The 17,082-nt window shown below is 41.0% G+C and overlaps 1 protein-coding gene across 6 annotated transcripts in view; it reads left to right on the top strand.

Annotated features, from left to right (window-relative positions):
- Positions 1–17,082, top strand: part of DSE (dermatan sulfate epimerase) — an 85,947-nt gene that overhangs the window by 35,443 nt on the left and 33,422 nt on the right. Inside the window, exon 1 of one of the 6 annotated variants that reach the window (XM_059176797.1) lies at positions 8,802–9,062. The exons of 4 other annotated variants lie outside the window; for them this stretch is intronic. The gene's annotated coding sequence lies outside the window, so the exon portion shown is untranslated. Of the gene's footprint in view, positions 1–8,801; positions 9,063–11,897; positions 12,056–17,082 lie in introns of those variants that run through there. One more of the 6 variants, XM_059176796.1, reaches the window with a different exon arrangement.

Here is a 17,082-nt window from a genome sequence, read left to right as displayed (position 1 = left end):
TGTGTGCCAGTCTTTCTCTGCAGAGCCCTGCTGGGCTCCAAGTACAGTTCCCTACAGTTGTTTCACAGACTTTTGACGTTTCTGAATTGTTCGTTAAGGCTGGGAATCCAAGGAAGGGGGAGGGGTAGCTGGGTTCCAACATGTGGAGCCCCAGCGCCGTGAGTGAAAAGATCAGGTTTTCCTCTCATGACCTTACAGCGGCGAAGACTGGGAGGCTTAGCCCAGAATGCACCTGGAAACCATTGGGTTCCAGGAGACACATCCAGGGGACCTGGGGAAGCAAATGCTGGGCTCTCAGAATACCCAGCCCCCAAGTCCCCCAGCTTTTTCTCATTCCTCTTTACCTTCCTTTTACCCTTCCCCCACCTCTTTTTTTTGCTTCTCTTTTTCCTCTCCTTTTCATTCTGTAATCTGAAAGAAGTCATTCCCTTTTACCCGACTTCAGATCCTTGGAAATAGAAGACTAAAACTGAGGACTATGGGGCTTTTTAGGATGGTTAGGTTTTTTTTTTTTTCTTTTTAAGAGATCCTACATTTATTTTATTTATTTTTTTAAGTAACCTCTACCCTAACGTAGGGCTTGAACTTAGAACCCCAAGAATGAGAGTCTCTTGCTCTACCCAACTGAGCTAGCCAGGCACCCCTGATGAACGTTATGGAAACACATGTTAATAATCTCTTCTTGAAGAGAATTCTCTTCTTGAAGGCTATTTAATAGGCAGGTTATTGCCGCAGAATAAGAAACGAAACTCCTGGGCGAGAATTGAGGTCACGGGACCCAGAGCAGGAGGAAGCTTGTGAAAAGTTGCTAATCGAGAGGCAGCATGGGGTGTGCAGATTAGATGAGCATCTCCTTTAGAGTATGGTAGTTCAATACATGGCAGACAAAGTGCTCTCCATCTATTTCAAATGCACGTGAGGATAAAGTAGTTTTAACAGTGCTTCTTTCTAATAACAAATTTAAGATATTTTATAGCAGCTATAATCCTACACAAGTGAACAGAAATCCAAAGTTAATTTTCTTTGGGAGATCGGTTTGTTGTTTGACTCTGAGAGTCAGTATTGGTGATGAGTGACCCTCTCTCTCCTACCTCTTGACCTGTTAGTGTCATTTTCCTTTTTAAGTGTAACAGGGGCTTTCAGAGCAGCCAGAGAGAGCTGTGCTTAGGGCCGGGGGAATCCTTGTCCCTTTTTTAATAGGGTTCTAAGCCAGAGTCCATCGCCCCATATATACAAAAAGGGCAGCACCAATGTTCCACATAGTCTTGACAATCTGGCATTTAAATGTTTCTAATATGAAAAACTTACAAGCATGAGGTTTGAATTTTGTGCATTTCTTGCCCCTTATCTTGAGAGAAGATATTAATTGGCAAGTGCTGCCTGTGTATCTGTATTCTATTCTAATGATGCTTCATAGTCATTTTTTTGTTAAGTTGGCTTTATCTGTTAAGTAAAATAACTGTTCATTTCTTTTTTTTTTTCCAAGACTTTATTTGTTCATTTGAGAGAAGAGAGAACAAGCACAAGCTAGGAGGAAGGGGAGAGGGAGAAGCAGACTCCCTGCTGAGCAGAGAGCCCCACGTGGGGCTTGACCCCAGAACCCTGAGATCATGATCTGAGCTGAAGGCAGATGCGTAACCAACTGAGCCACCCAGGGGCCCAATAAGTATTTAGTTCTAATGATGACTTTAGTTCTAATGACTAAAGATGTAGAGTCTTGCTAACATTAGGTTCTTCTTAATGCTGGGCAGATATTTATAACTCCTAGAGTGTAATAATGCCATGAGTACGCCCATGGGGTCTCTTATAAGCCAGGTAGTTCATTTTACATTAGTTATCTTCAGAATGGCTTTTTTATTTCCTCACCTTCTGCTGCCATATCCACTAAGGAGACTTGTTTCAGCCATGCTCAACAGCCTCTCATCCCTCTGCCCTTTTCCTTTCTGGTGTCCATACGCAGTGTTAGGACAGCAGGAGGAGACATTGTTAGGGGCTGCCAGATCATTGTTTATCCTACATAAGCTGGCGGTTTGGAAGCTTTGTGCGTGGGACGGCTTGGAAGGGGAGGAATCAGGAGGAAGGGGAACTAGGTAGAAGCTCTTAATATCAGTTCGGGGAGGAAGTGAAGACCATAATTAAGACAGTGATGGTGGAAAGACAAAGGAGTGACTTAGGACAGAGAATCTGCATGGAGATTGATGGCATTTGAGACACTTTGTCTCACAGTGTCACAGAGTGCTGCCTTTCTTTCCTTTTTTTTTTTTTTTTTTTAAGATTTATTTATTTATTTATTTGGCAGAGAGAGAGAGATTCTAGAGATCACAAGTAGGCAGAGAGGCAGGCAAAGAGGGAGGGGGAAGCAGGCTCTTTGCTGAGCAGGGAGCCCAATGCGGGGCTCGAGCCCAGGACCCGGAGATCATGACCTGAGCTGAAGACAGAGGCTTAACCCACTGAGCCACCCAGGAGCCCCAGTGTGCTTCTTTTGTTAGAATTCTATAAATATCCTTTTTTTCGGGCAGGGGTAGTTAAAAATTACCTCTTTTCCTCTTAATCTTGAGTTTAGGCACCAGGTTGGGCATGAAGCCTACTAAAATAAGTAATAAAAATTTTAAAAATTGGGGCGCCTGGGTGGCTCAGTAGGTTAGAGCCTCTGCTTTTGGCTTGGATCATGATCTCAGGATCCTGGGATCGAGCCCTGCATCGGGCTCTCTGCTCAGCAGGAAGCCTGCTTCCCTTCTCTCTCTGCCTGCCTTTCTGCCTACTTGTGATCACTGTCAAATAAATAAAAATCTTTAAAAAAATTTTTAAAATTGTCTTTATTTCATATCTGCAAAATCATCCTATAAGTCCAATTCATTTATAACAAATGTGGTTACCAGTGAATTAGGGTTTTTTCTTTAATCGAAATATAGTTGACATACAATAATAGTTTCAGGTGTATGACATAGTGATTGAACAAGCATATCAGTTAATAAATGCTCACTGTGATGAGTGTAGTCACCATCTGTCACCATACGACGTTATTACAATATTATTGATTCTATTTCCTGGGCTATATTTTCCATCCCTTTGACTTATTTTTTTTTTTTACTTCTAGTTTATACCTCTTAATCCCCTTCATCTATTTTGTCCATTCCTCCATACCCCCAGCTCTGGCACTTACAGTTTTCTGTATTTAGGAGTCTATTTCTGGGTTTTTTTTTTTGTTTTTTTTTTTTGGTGTGTGTGTATATGCTCATTTGTGTTCGTTTTCCTTAGGTTGCACATATAAGTGAAATCATATGGTACTTGTCTTTTTCTGTCTGACTTATTTCACTTAGCATAATACCCTCTAGGTCCATCTGTGCTGTCAAGAATGGCAAGATTCCATTCTTTTTGATGGTTGAGTAATATTCCACACATCTATATACCACATTTATACATTCATCTGTCAGTGGACACTTGCTTATTTCCAGGTCTTGGCTATTGCAAATAATTATAAAATAAACACGGGGTACATATATCTTTTTTTTTTTTTAAGATTTTATTTATTTATTTGACAGAGAGAGGGATCACGAGTAGGCAGAGAGGCAGGTGTGGGGGAGAGGGAAGCAGGCTCCCCTCTGAGCAGAGAGCCCGATGCGGGGCTCCATCCCAGGACCCTGAGATCATGACCTGAGCCGAAGGCAGAGGCTTAACCCACTGAGCCACCCAGGAGCCCCAACACTCACTATTTCTTGTCTCTTTGTTACTAGCCATTCTGACTGATGAGAGATAGCATACAGTCCTAAAAAGGCAGATTCCTGGGCCCTACACAGACTCAGTGAACCTCCTTGTTTGGAGTGGGCCGAGTAACCTGTCCTTTTTAACAAGTCCCCCCATGTGACTCTGAGACACACTAAAATTTAAAAAGGAAAGGAAAGGGACGTTTTAAAAAAATGGCACTTGGTTTTCGTCTTGGGCTAGCTAACTGGTTGCACGGCGATGCCCAGAAGCGGGAGAGAATGGAGGAGAGAGAGGATGGTGAACTTTTTCCCTGTCTTTTGGTAAAGTGACAGTCTTTCTTCTATCCGATGTATCCATCTCACTTTGTTGATACCAACCGTGTAGACAGATGAATTTCAAAGCCTTGTGTCCCTCTTGTCATCACAAAGGCTCAGAGTTACCGGCGGTAGGTATCTTGCTGTGTATTTATTATTGTACTTACTTGGGCCTCCCGGCCGTATCTGTTCCTCACGGAAGTTCAGTGTCATCCGCTTTCACCTGTTCTGTGGCTTCTGCATGGTTGCTGCTACACTGTTGACCTCAGGCCGTTTTTCTCGTTCCTTGCCACTCTGCCCATGCATCTTGCTCTTGTTGGTGTCATTGCTGAATGTGGGCGAGCTCTTCAGGAAAAAGTATTTTTAGGTGTCAAAAAAATGATCAGCCTGTTCTCATCAGCATCATAAAACATGTCCCTATCCCGAGCTGACAGATGTTTTTTTAAAGTCTTATTTTTCCCAGAATTTTGTAATTTCAGTGTTTTAAGCTTTTCACTGACAGACACTGATGTGCATCTCCCCCGTGGTCCACCTGGACCACACGTGCTGGCATTTTCAACTCTGCCCCTAGTCTCGAGGCAGCCAGTTTACCATATAGCAGTGCGGAGTCCGCTTTCTGTCCTAGGAGTCCCAGCTGTGTCTGTCCCTTTCCCTGCAGCCCTCCTTGGACTTCAGGATCCAGTTTGCCTTTTCCTTCCTCTCTAAGATTTTTTCCAGCCTGTTACCCTTCTCAGTTTCCACAGTTACTATGTCTCATGTGACTTTTCAGTTTATAGTAGTAACTAGGTTATTTACTACTTGGTTTTCAAATCAGGAGTATATAGCTTCAAGACGAAGCCCCCAGAAATGTTTATCTGGAAACATCCTGGCCTCTAACTTCTACCCTTACCTTGTCCGGTGTGATTCAGAGATGCCAAGAGAACCATGCAAACTTCTTATAGGGTGTCTTGGCCGTACTAGAATTCTAGTTCGTTCTAGAATCCTCTTGTTTGTACTAGAATTCTCTTTTTGTACTAGAATTTGCGTACCAGAGTTCTTGGTCCTACCCCACAGAAGCTCCTTGAGGGCAGCACCATCGTCATTTTTCACTTTTGAGTCCTGAAAGCCATATATGGTCACAAAGATGCTAATAAATGAGTGAACGCATGAGTTCATTTTGATTGAAAGTCTTTGCTTACCCAGAGCTAAAGTCCTGGATCTGTTTATAATTTTGCATCAGGTTTGGTACCTTGGGCAGCATGGGCATGAGTATGTGTCTGCCTCACTGTTGCTTCGAAGGCCTGCCTGTAATCACAAAGGTATTGTTCCTTGGCCCGGCTGGAGGCCAGTAAGAGGTATGTCAAGATTTGACATCTCAGTGTAGTCTGCTGGCAGAGTCAGATTACCTGCTCTCTGAAATGCCTGTGCAGATCCTCAAATTTTGGCATCCAGCATATTTTTTTTTTAAGATTTTATTTATTTATCTGACACAGAGAGAAAGGTCGTAAGTAGGCAGAGAGGCAGGCAGAGAGAGAGGGGGAAACAGGCTCCCCGCTGAGACTCATCCCCGGACCCTGAGATCATGACCTGAGCCGAAGGCAGAGGCTTAGCCCACTGAGCCACCCAGGTGCCCTGGCATCCAGCATCTTAATATGCATATCATATTTGTGGCTATTCCCTGTCAGTGACCTCAATAGAATTCTGTTCACTTTTCTGTTTTTTTCCCATTAAAACCACTTGCTTCAGTCTTTGAAATGTATGGTAGTGATGTTGGTTGGGCAGTGGGAGGTGATAGCTTATTGGAATTAGAGCAAGGACTGTGGAGGCAGATCCTGTGTTCTCATCCCATTTATGGGTCTGTGACCTGAAGCATGTTAGTTGGCTTCTCTGTGGTTCAGTTTCCTTACATATATGAATTGGTGATAAATGTAATACTGATGTCGTAGTATTTAGAGCATTAAATGAGTTAATGAAAGAGTATCTAGCGTAATGTTATTGTTATCTTTATTACTTGGCTCGTATTTTGTTTTCTTATAAATGGATGCCAACAAAGGTAATTTTCATTTATCATAAATGGATGTATATATTCATTTTATTGATGTTTATTTTGTACTTATTCTGTTCTAGGCATTGTGGTAGGAAATTGGGGATATGTTAAGTTCTACATCTTGCCTTATTGTTGACCGGCAGAAGATATCCACTAATAAATATGAAAGCAGATACGAAATGCTGTGATTGGGAAAGGACAGTGTGTAATGGGTAGATGGAAGCGGACTTCACCCAACATTAAGGCATTGGGGAAGACTTTCCCACTGCGGCCTGAAGGATGAACAGGAATCACTAAGTGAAGGGGAAAGAGAGTGCATTTGATTTTTTTGAATGGCAGTAACTTATGTTCAAAGACCATGACATAAGAATGCACAGTACTTTTCAGGAACTGAAAATTTAATGTAGGGAGGAGACTAGTAATTGTTGAGGCTTTGAGTAGAGAGCCAGGTGCCACAAGACCTTGTCTACCGTGTGAAGGAAGGAGCTTGTACTTTTCTTGACAAGCACTGTGAGGCCATAGAAGGGTTTTAATGGGACAGTGACATGATCCAATTTCTGTGTGTGTGTGTGTGTTCTAATCTTTTCAATGCAAAGTGAAACAGAATGCCATATGAACAAGTGTGTAGCTTAATAAAGCAACTAAAGGTGCTGGTGCTGGTGACCACAGCATAGGCCAAGAAATAGCTCTTTGTCTGCCCCCCCGAGAAGCCCCCTCTGGGCGCCCATCCCAATCCCAGCTCCATCTGTCCTCACAGAGCCTTCCCTGACCTCAGACCTTCTGCCCTTGAGTTTCTTTATAGTTCATTCAGGTGTGCATCTCTTTTTCAAAGGTTAACTAAACCTTTTTTTTTTTTTTAATATGCTATTTCTCCTCCATCTATTTTTGTTACGATTTTCTATGGAAGAGCTTGGGACCTTTGGCCTGCGCAGCTCCCCACAGTCTGGAGGTTGCTGACTGTGTGCTCAGGGGGTTGCTGGGGGAGCTCTTCTACCCTTGCTGCTTCCTGCAGACCAATGAGTTGCAGCCAACTGCTGTGATCACTCTGACAAGCGTGGGCGGTGACTATGTTCTCGTCAGGAGACATAAAATGGCTGCTGTTTTCTCCATGTGATAGACTTTTGTTTTAGGAAGAGTCTCTGACCACATGGGGAGAGTAGATTGGCGAGGTCAAACGAGAAAGACCAGTTAGGCCTTTTGTGTTTATACAGATGAGAGCCCGGAATAAGGGCTCTGAGAGTGGAAAGAAGAGCTGCGTTCCAGAAAGTCCTAAGAATTCATGTGTCTAAGACTTGACAATTGTATTGGAGGACAAAGAGGACAAAGGAATTTCTTCATGGGATGCTGAGAAAATGATGAGACCTTTTGGTGAGGAGGCAACACGTGGAACTGTTGGGGAATGCTAATAAAGGGTTCGGTTTTGGATATACTAGGTACAAAGTACCTATGAACCCAAGAAGAGATACTGAGTTCACCACTCTCCAGCGTTATTTTTAGCAGCTTCCTGTTTGCCCTGAGTGTATTGTGACTTTAAAAAATAAAGTCACCACAAAAAAGATTTCATCAAGTATAAAATATTCTTTCGAATACAACATACATCACTTCTGTGAACGATAGAAAAATGTAGAAGGAAAGTTCAAAGAAGGTCAGATTTAATTAAAGTAGGACTACCACAGTAAAGAAATGAATAGCAAAAAGAGAAGAGTGAAAAGAAAAGGCAAGGGCCTGACAGGGTGGTACAGCCACATGGCTGTTTTCATGTTACTTTGTGAAGCTGAAGCCAAAATGGAAAATTATGCAGGCAGCACTCCAGGAGGAAGGCATCAACTTGAGAGAATCCTCCTGTTTCTTTAAAGTGAGAAAAAGAGAAGAGATTCTTGAGGAAGCGTGCGTAACTATTCAGGCTTGTAACAACAGAGTAAGCAATTTTGAGTTCCCTTCTGTGATTCATGTACAGGAAATTCACTCTTAGAATAAAAAATCTGGGGAAAGGAGAAGATAAGAATAAATCCACAGATATTGTGAAAACCTTATATTAACCTTACTATCTTCCTGCCCTAAACTTTTGGCCATAATTTTGAAAAATCAAATGGAATTTGCTGTTTTACCTTCTTTGGAGAACTTGTTGACACAGGAGAGTTTTGAATATTACTGAATCCAGTTTGAATTTTTTCCTCTTGTTTGTTTGTTTTTACCACAGCCTGTCATTGGTCAGAAAAGGTGTGAGGATGAGATTGCATTCGGTTTTTGGGGTGGGGTCAACTTTTATTTTCAAAATGACGTAAGTCTAGAGTGAAACTTGGGAGTGTTTAATGCACATGGCATGTTGATGATAGCTTATAAGGTTAGCTCATAATTGAAACTTAGTTTATTCATTAATTTTTTTTTTCTGGCAACATATTAGATAGTACATCTTGCAAATGTTTTTATGATTCAAAAATCCTAAACTGACTTTTCCACTTTACTGCCAAACTGCTTTTTAAGAAGTACTCTAAAATTATGTCCCAAGGACATGAAATAAAAAAAAAAAAAAATTACTGATACAGACCACTGTTCGTAAGCATTATTTTATTGTCTCTCTTGAATGTAGTTGGCTTCAAAGCCAAACAGAATCACTTTGGGGAGGATGAGAGATGTTTTTTTGGATAGTGATAAAATAATTTTCCATTCCTGAATTGACTGCCTGGTTCTTGTTGGGTGTTTTCTGTCTGCCTTTATCCTACAGTACCTTCTGCCCTCTGCTTTCAACCAGACTGAGCTGGTGCTCTGGGTTCCTTCCTGGTGATCTCACAGTGGGATTTCCCACAGAATTGGCTTGGCCCTGTGCTGGAAAGTACTCTGGGTGGCCAGGTCTCAAGCAAGCTCCACCCGCTGAAGCAGGGCCTGGGCCCAGGTCCTCTCTGCCTGGAGGATGCATCTGGCTGGCCGCTTGTTTGGCGTCCAGGGTACCCTTTTCAAACCTTTTTGAATGTGCCCCATAGTAAGAAACAGAGTTGGCATCACAACCCAGTATACAGGTAACTATGTGTGTGTGTCTGTGTGTATAATACATAAATATAATATACAAATATGTGACATATAAGATAAATATATGAGTGAAAGTTGCATGAATCGGCTCTTGTATATAAGCCATGCTTTTCACCCCACAGTTTTCTGTTCTATTCCATTTCATTAAACTCAAATATATACAGATATACTAGTCATAATATACTAGTCATAATCCATTATATTTATTTCACAATCTATTAATGACTTGTGATTTAAAACTTGAAAACTCTAACATTCTGATAAACACATGATTCCTCTTCAGATGACCCTTTCTTAATATCCCACTCGAATCCTGCCAGTGAAGGGACTGCTCCACTCTTTGAGGTGGCCTCTTTCTTCCAATATTTGAGTGCTCAGAGTCCTTGTTTCTAAAATATATTAGGAAGCATCTTTTTTTCATTAGGAAGGAGTGTAAGTCTGTGATTGATGATGCATTTCAGGTTTTCAGGGCTGAATGGAATAAATTCTGCAGCACGTTGTTTCCTTTTGGTGCCCAAATAAAATCAGCCACCACTCACTGACTGTTTCAAAAAGGCAATTTCAATAAAATCCTTAGAAAGCATATTATAAGCGAATAGTTTTGATAAAGCATTGAAACATGGGACTCTTAAGTAAATATTAACCCTACTGAGGAGATTATAGGAGAAAGTAAAATATCTTTTCATGTATTCTAGCACCTTAAATTTGGCCTCACTTTGGTTTTGATATTTTCCTACCCTTACAGTGGCACGATTTAGCAATTTGAGTACAGTTTTTGCTTTGTTAAGCGTCCTCCAGTTTTTAAACTTGCTATTGCAGGTAATTCTTTTCTCTTTTGCATGTTGTGTGGTCAGACTAGTAGCGGATCGCTCTTTAAAATAAAGGGGAGCGGGGTGCCTGGGTGGCTCAGTCGGTTAAGCATCTGCCTTCAGCTCAGGTCATGATCCAGGGTCCTGGGATAGAGACCTGCATCAGACTCTGCTCAGTGGGGAATCTGCTTCTCCCTCTCTCTCTGCCCCTCCCCCTGCTTGTGTTCTCTTCTTCTCTCTCTCAAATAAAACATAAAATCTTAAAAAAAATAATAAATGGGAATATCCTCATGTTCAGCGGCAGGAAGATGGCGGGTACAGGATGACGGTGATGGCTGGTCAGGCTGGGGCAGCTGTTAACAAAGTATTCATTGCTGGGGCAGCTATAAAAAATACCACAGATGGTGTGTTAACAAACAAATAGAGGCCAGGAGTCTGCCATCAGTGGGGTAGGTTCCTTCCCGAGGCTCCAAGGGAGGAACTGGCCCATGCCACTCTCCTGGCTTCAGGTGGCTGTAGGCAGCCCTTGGCATTTCTTGGCTTGTAGATACATCACTAACTTCTCACACGTACCCTCCGCCACCCACACATGTATACTTCTTATCCCTCCATGCTTCCTATAGAGATATGTTGTAATTTTAGTTAGATAAATTTTAAGTGTTTGCCGGGCGCCTGGGTGGCTCAGAGGGTTAAGCTTCTGCCTTCCGCTCAGGTCATGATCTCAGGGTCCTGGGATCGAGTTCCGCATCGGGCTCTCTGCTCAGCGGGGAGCCTGCTTCCTCCTCTCTCTCTCTCTGCCTGCCACTCTACCTGCTTGTGATCTCTGTCTGTCAAATAAATAAATAAAATCTTTAAAAAAAAAATTTTAAGTGTTTGCATATTTTAACAAGGCAAAATTTGTTGACATCTAAGCCCTATTGTATACTATGATCTCTTTTCAGTTTGTATACAACTTTTGTTTTCTTTAGGATTAATAACAGCTTTCTTGTTTTTAGTTAGTTTCCTATATATTTAGCACTACTTATCAACCAGACTCTCACTCAGCTACATAAATCCTCTCTCAATTTACACAAGACATTCTTTTTTTTTTTTTTAGATTTTATTTATTTATTTATCGGAGAGAAAGTGAATGCACAAGCAGGCAGAGTGGCAGGCAGAGGCGGAGAGAGAAGCAGGTTCCCTGCCGATCAAGGAGCCCGATGCAGGACTCGATCCCAGGATCCTAAGATCATGAGCTGAAGGCAGCGGCTTAACCCACTGAGCCACCCAGGCATCCCACACACATGACATTCTTTTTTTTTTTTTTTTAAAGATTATATTTATTTATTTGATAGACAGAGATCACAAGTAGGCAGAGAGGCAGGCAGAGAGAGAGGAGGAAGCAGGCTCCCTGCTGAGCAGAGAGCCTGATATGGGACTCGATCCCAGGACCCTGAGATCATGACCTGAGCCGAAGGCAGCGGTTTAACCCACTGAGCCACCCAGGCGCCTCACACATGACATTCTTAATGACATTTTAGGTCCTCCCCATCCAAGAACATCTTTCCTATAAAAACTTACAGAAGCTGAAATGGCATAAAGCAAAGAGCCAGTTACCATTCATTTATATGGAAATATTTTTTAGTGAGCCTGGACCCCAAAAATAACCTGTCTTAGATTGTTCTGATGACTTCGGATGCAACTTACTAACAGTGCACAAAATAAATCCTGATAAAGCGTAGATGCTCAGACACAGTTTTGGCAGCCTGATGCTGAGATACTTGTGTAGTTCCCAGGGAAGGCGCCTGGTGGCGCCACTGTCACCGCTTAATTGTGAACAGCCTCCTCATTGCTTGCTACAAAACAAATGCTTAATGCTTTTTTCACTTTTCTACTTCTGCTGTTAAAGCGAAAATCCTCTTCAGATTTCTGTCAGCCAGCAAAAAATGCGTACTAATGTGTGGCTTTCGTTTGGGAGGGTGACAGATACCTGTAATTTTAACGGTTCATCTTGTGAGAGAAGTGACTAACCGGAACTTTTTGAAATGCCGTGGTCTAGATCTACTGTCCAGCTGTTGACTTGTTCTCCTTTTCTGTTTTGTTTTGGATTCCCTGTGCCACGAGAGTCATGTAGTCCTCTTCCTAATTTGGTGGGGAAATGCTCCATTGGTTTCCAGAGACAGTGTCCATGAAAGGTAAAGTTTGAAACCTTGGGTGTCTGCATGTGTTTCTTTGGCCCTTGAACTTGAGTGTAGCTTGGCTGGGTATGGAATTAGAATCTGGAAATTGTCTCCCTGCGTTTTGAAGACGTTGTTCCGTTGTCTTCTGGCTTCTAGTGTGCTGTTGAGATGTCTGATCTTGCTTCGATTCCTGATACTTTGAATGAAACCCAGTTCTTCTCTCTGAAGCTTTCTTTGGGTCCTTTCTGTCACCAGTGTGGTGAAATTCTGGGTCTTGGTTTGGGATGAGTCTCTTTTCAGCCACGTCCTATGCATCTGATGGCCTCTCTCCATCTTGAAACTCCTGCATTATAGTTCTAGGAATTTTTCTTGATATATTTGATTTCTTCCCCTTAGTTTTTCTTTGTTTTCATTTTTGCTTTTTTTCTTATTCAGATATTCAACCTCTGGGGCCAATCTTCTAATTTTCTTTTCCATCTTCTATTTCATTGTCTCATATCTCTCTTGATATTTATTCAGCTTTCAATCAGCCCTCCTTTGGAGCTCGTCTTCCTGTTATTTTTCATCTTTAAGAGTTTTTCTTTGTTTTCAATCCTTTTTTATAACTGCATAATTTTTCCCCCTAGCTGCACTTATCATTTTGTTAATCTGGACCTCTTCTTCCCTATTATGGGATTTCCTTAAATCTCTGGTAGTCATTAACTGTCTAGTCATATATGTAGAATTTTATATTAGTCTCCTCTTGTGGCTGAAGCAAAATTACCACCGACAGTGACTAAAACAATACAGACTTACACGAGATAAGATGTAAGGTTAGAACTCTGGGGCGCCTGGGTGGCTCAGTGGTTTGGGCTGCTGCCTTCGGCTCAGGTCATGATCTCAGGGTCCTGGGATCGAGCCCCGCATCGGGCTCTCTGCTCCGCAGGAAGCCTGCTTCCCTCTCTCTCTCTCTCTCTCTCTCTCTCTGCCTGCCTCTCTGCCTACTTGTGATCTCTGTCTGTCAAATAAATAAATAAAATCTTTTAAAAAAAAAAAAAGATGTAAGGTTAGAACTCTAGCATGGGTCTCACTGAGTTAAAATTATGGTGTTAGTAGGACTGCATTTCTTTGGAGAGGCTCTGGTAAGAGCATTATCTAGTTCCTAGAGGCCACATAAATTCCTTTGCTTGGCTCCTTTCCTACACCATCTAAGTCAGTAACATTGAATTTCTCTGGTTTTTCCTCTGTAGTCACATCTCTTTATGACCATGGCCAGGAAAAATTCTTTGCTTATTTATTTAATATTTATTTGAGAGAAAGGGAAAGAGATAGGGGAGCGGCAGAGGGAGAGAAAGAGAATTCTAAAAAGGCTGCATGGCCAATGTGGAGCCCAACACAGGGCTTGATCTCACAACCCTGACGTTGTGACCTGAGCTGAAATCAAGAGTCAGGTGCTTAACTAGCAGAACCACCCAGGTGCCCCTGGGAAAGATTCTTTGCTTTTAAAAACTTACATGTTTGGATTTGGTTCACCTAGATAAACTAGGATAATCCACCACTGCAGTCCTTCATTTAATCACATCATCACAGCCCCCTTTGCCATAGAAAGTAATATAGCCATGGATTCTGGAAGCTAGGATATAGATAGGATGGAGAAGTCATTGAAGACACCATTGTTCTGCCTACATCAGATTTTAAATAGCTGATTGTCCATTCTGTGTGTGTGTTGGGGAGAAGGTTTCGTGCCCTATAGGGCTGATAATAATTTGACTCCACCTCTTTCCTTAGGAAACCTTTGATGTCAGAATCTTTAGATCTTTATTCTAGGTCATAGAGTACTCAGCCTTTATGTATCGTGTTATGTTTGAAATAATCATTTTTAATTTGCATGTTATAAAATTTATATTGGATTTTAGAAGATTAATAAATATGTAAAGATACACAGAATTATTATAACTGATCAGCTGCTGTAAGAGTCAACATGTATAAGTTGTCATTTTTTTCTGAAAATTTTAATTTTGAAAACTTTCAAATATGCATAGAAGTTAATTATGTAGTCAATATCTACTTACATATGGAATTCCTGCATTCAACATGTATTTGTATTTCCAGAGTCAATTTTGCCTTGGTTGATTTTCTCTAACTACTTGTCTGTTTTGTGTTTCATAGATTTTTGTTTTTATTTTTGTTTACTACCATTAATGTTGGGTTTAATTTGCCCTTCTTTTCTAGCTTAATGTGGAAGCTTAAATCATTGATTTTTTTTTTTAAAGATTTACATATTTGAGAGAGAGAAAGAGACATTGCACATACAAGTAAGAGTGGAGGGAGGGGCAGAAGGAGAGAATCTTCAAGCAGACTCCCTGCTGAGCCGGGAGCCAGATGTGGCTAGATCCCTGAGATGAGCCAAAACCAAGAACTGATGCTCAATTAATTGACCAGGAGCCCCTTAGATCATTGTTTTTTTAATACCTTTTCTTTTCTTCTCTCTTTTTCTTTTTTTCTTTTTTTACAGATTTTATTTATTTATTTGAGAGGAAAAAAAGAGTGCACAGATGTGGGGAGGGGGCAGTGGGAGAGACGAAGAAGCAGCCCTGCCAAGCAGGGAATCCAAGACCCCTGAGATCACAACCTGTGTCAAAGGCAGACACTTAACTGACTGAGCCACCCAGGAGCCACTTTACGTTTTTAAGAGAGAGAGAGAGAGAGAGAGAGAACATGTGTGCACCCACATGCGCATGCAAGGGTGCGAGGAAGGTGCAGAGGGTGAGGGAAGGAGAGAGTCTTGGGCAGGCTCCATGCCTAGTGCAGAGCCTGACTTAGAGATCATGACCGGAGCCAAAATCAAGAGTTGGACACTTAACTGACTGAGCCACCCAGACGCCCCTCCTTTATCTTTCCTCTAAGGACTACATTAGCTGCATCCCACAAATTCACACATGTTATATTCTCATTATCATTTGCAGTAATTTGTATTTGTAATTTGTTCTTTGACCCATGAGTTATTTAGAAGTGAGAGTAGCTTTTATAGATATATTCAACTTTTCTAGGTATCTACCTCTTATTACTATTTTAATGCCTTCGTTGCAGAAGCATACTTAAAATGATTTCAGTCCTTTGATATTTATTGAGACTTGTTTTATAGCCCAGCAGTAAGTAGGCTTTGGTGAATATTCCATGTTCCTTAAAATAATGTGTGTGCTCAAAAAACTACTAGAACTGATAAATGACCTCTGTAAACTCACAGGGTACAAAATCCATGTTCAGAAATCTATTGCATTTCTATGTACTAATAATGAAGCAGCAAAAACAGAAATTAAGAAAATAATTTCATTTATAATTGCACCAAAAATAATAAAATACCTAGGAATAGACTTATCCAGAGAGGTGAAAGACCTGTTCTCTGAAAATTATAAAACATTAATGAAAGAAATTGAGGACAACACAAAGAAATGAAAAGATATTCCCTGCTCAGGAATTAGAAGAACAAGTATTGTTAATATGTCTGTACTCCCCAAAGCGACCCACACATTTAATGTAAGTCCTATCAAAATATCAATAGCATTTTTTACAGAACTAGAGTAAATAATCCTAAAACTTGTATGGAACCACAAAAGACCCTAATAGCCAAAGCAGTCTTGGGAAAAGCAGAGCTGGAAGCATCGCAATTCAGGATTAACTTTGCGGTTATACTGCAAAGCTATAGTAATTGGGGCACCTGGCTGGCCTCAGTCACAGGAACATAAGACTCTTCATTTTGGGATCCTGAGTTTAGCTCTACATAGCGTGTGGAGATTACTTAATAAATAAAATGTAAAAACAACCTAAACTGTAGTAATCAAAACAGTATAGTACTGGGGCAAAAACAGACACTTAGATCAATGGAACAGAATAGAAAAGCCAGAAATAAACCCGCAATTATATGGCCAGTTAATCTTCAGCAGAGGAGGAATGAATATCCAATGGGAAAAAGTCTGTTCAACAAATGGTGTTGGGAGAGCCACATGTAGAAGAATGAAACTGGACCACTTTCTTTGACCATGCACAAAAATAAACTCAAGATTGGTCATGGACCTAAAATGTGAGACCTGAAGAACTGATAGAACTCAACACCAAAAAACACTCTAATTGAAAAATGGGCAGAAGACATGAACATTTCTCCAAGGAAGACATCCAGATAGCCAACAGACACATGAAAGATGCTCAACATTGCTCTTTCATCAGGGAAATGCAAATCAAAACTACAGTGAGATAGAGCCTCATACCTGTTGAACTGGCTAAAATCAAAAACAAAAAAAAGCAACAAATGTTGAAGGGGATGTGGAGGAAAAGGAACCCCTGTGCACTAATGGTGGGATTGCAAACTGGTGTAGCCACTGTGGCTGCACCAGTGTGGAAGTTCCTCAGAAAGTTAAAAATAGAACTATCCTATGACCCAGTAATCACACTATTGCCCATTTACCACCCCCCCAAATTTAAAAACGCTATTTCACGTACTGTTATGTTCATTGAAGCATTATTTATAATGGCCAAATTATGGAAGCAGCCTAAGTGTTCATTGTCAGATGAGTGGAGGGGAGGATATGGTACATACACACAATGGAATATTATTCAACCGTAAAGAAGTGGGGTCTTACCATTTGCAACACCATGGATGGAGTTGGAGAGTATAATGCTAAGTGAAATAACTCAGAGAAAGACAAGTACTGTATGGATTTCACCCATATGTGGAATTTAAGAAACCAAATAAGCAAAGAGAAAAAAAAGAGAGAAACCAAGAAACCGATTCTTAAGTATAGAGAACAAACATGGTTCCCAGAGGGACAGTGGGAAGGAGGGTAGGTGAAATAGGTAAATGGGATTAAGATAATGCTTACGATGATCATTGAGGAATGTATTGAGTTAATGCATCGCTGTGTTGTACACCTGAAATTAATATATTAAACACTGCATGTTAATTTGGTGGAATTAAAAAATTCAGTTTTTTAATTCATCTCACAGTTGTGGGATGTAGTGTTTTATAAAGGTCAATTAAGTTCAGTTGGTTGATAATACTCTTCAGA

The sequence above is a fragment of the Mustela lutreola genome, chromosome 6 (genome assembly GCF_030435805.1).
Source record: "Mustela lutreola isolate mMusLut2 chromosome 6, mMusLut2.pri, whole genome shotgun sequence".
In the NCBI taxonomy this organism is placed as follows: domain Eukaryota; kingdom Metazoa; phylum Chordata; class Mammalia; order Carnivora; family Mustelidae; genus Mustela; species Mustela lutreola.
The sequence above is the reverse complement of the archived record's forward strand: the minus strand, read 5'-3'. Positions and strand labels throughout refer to the sequence as shown.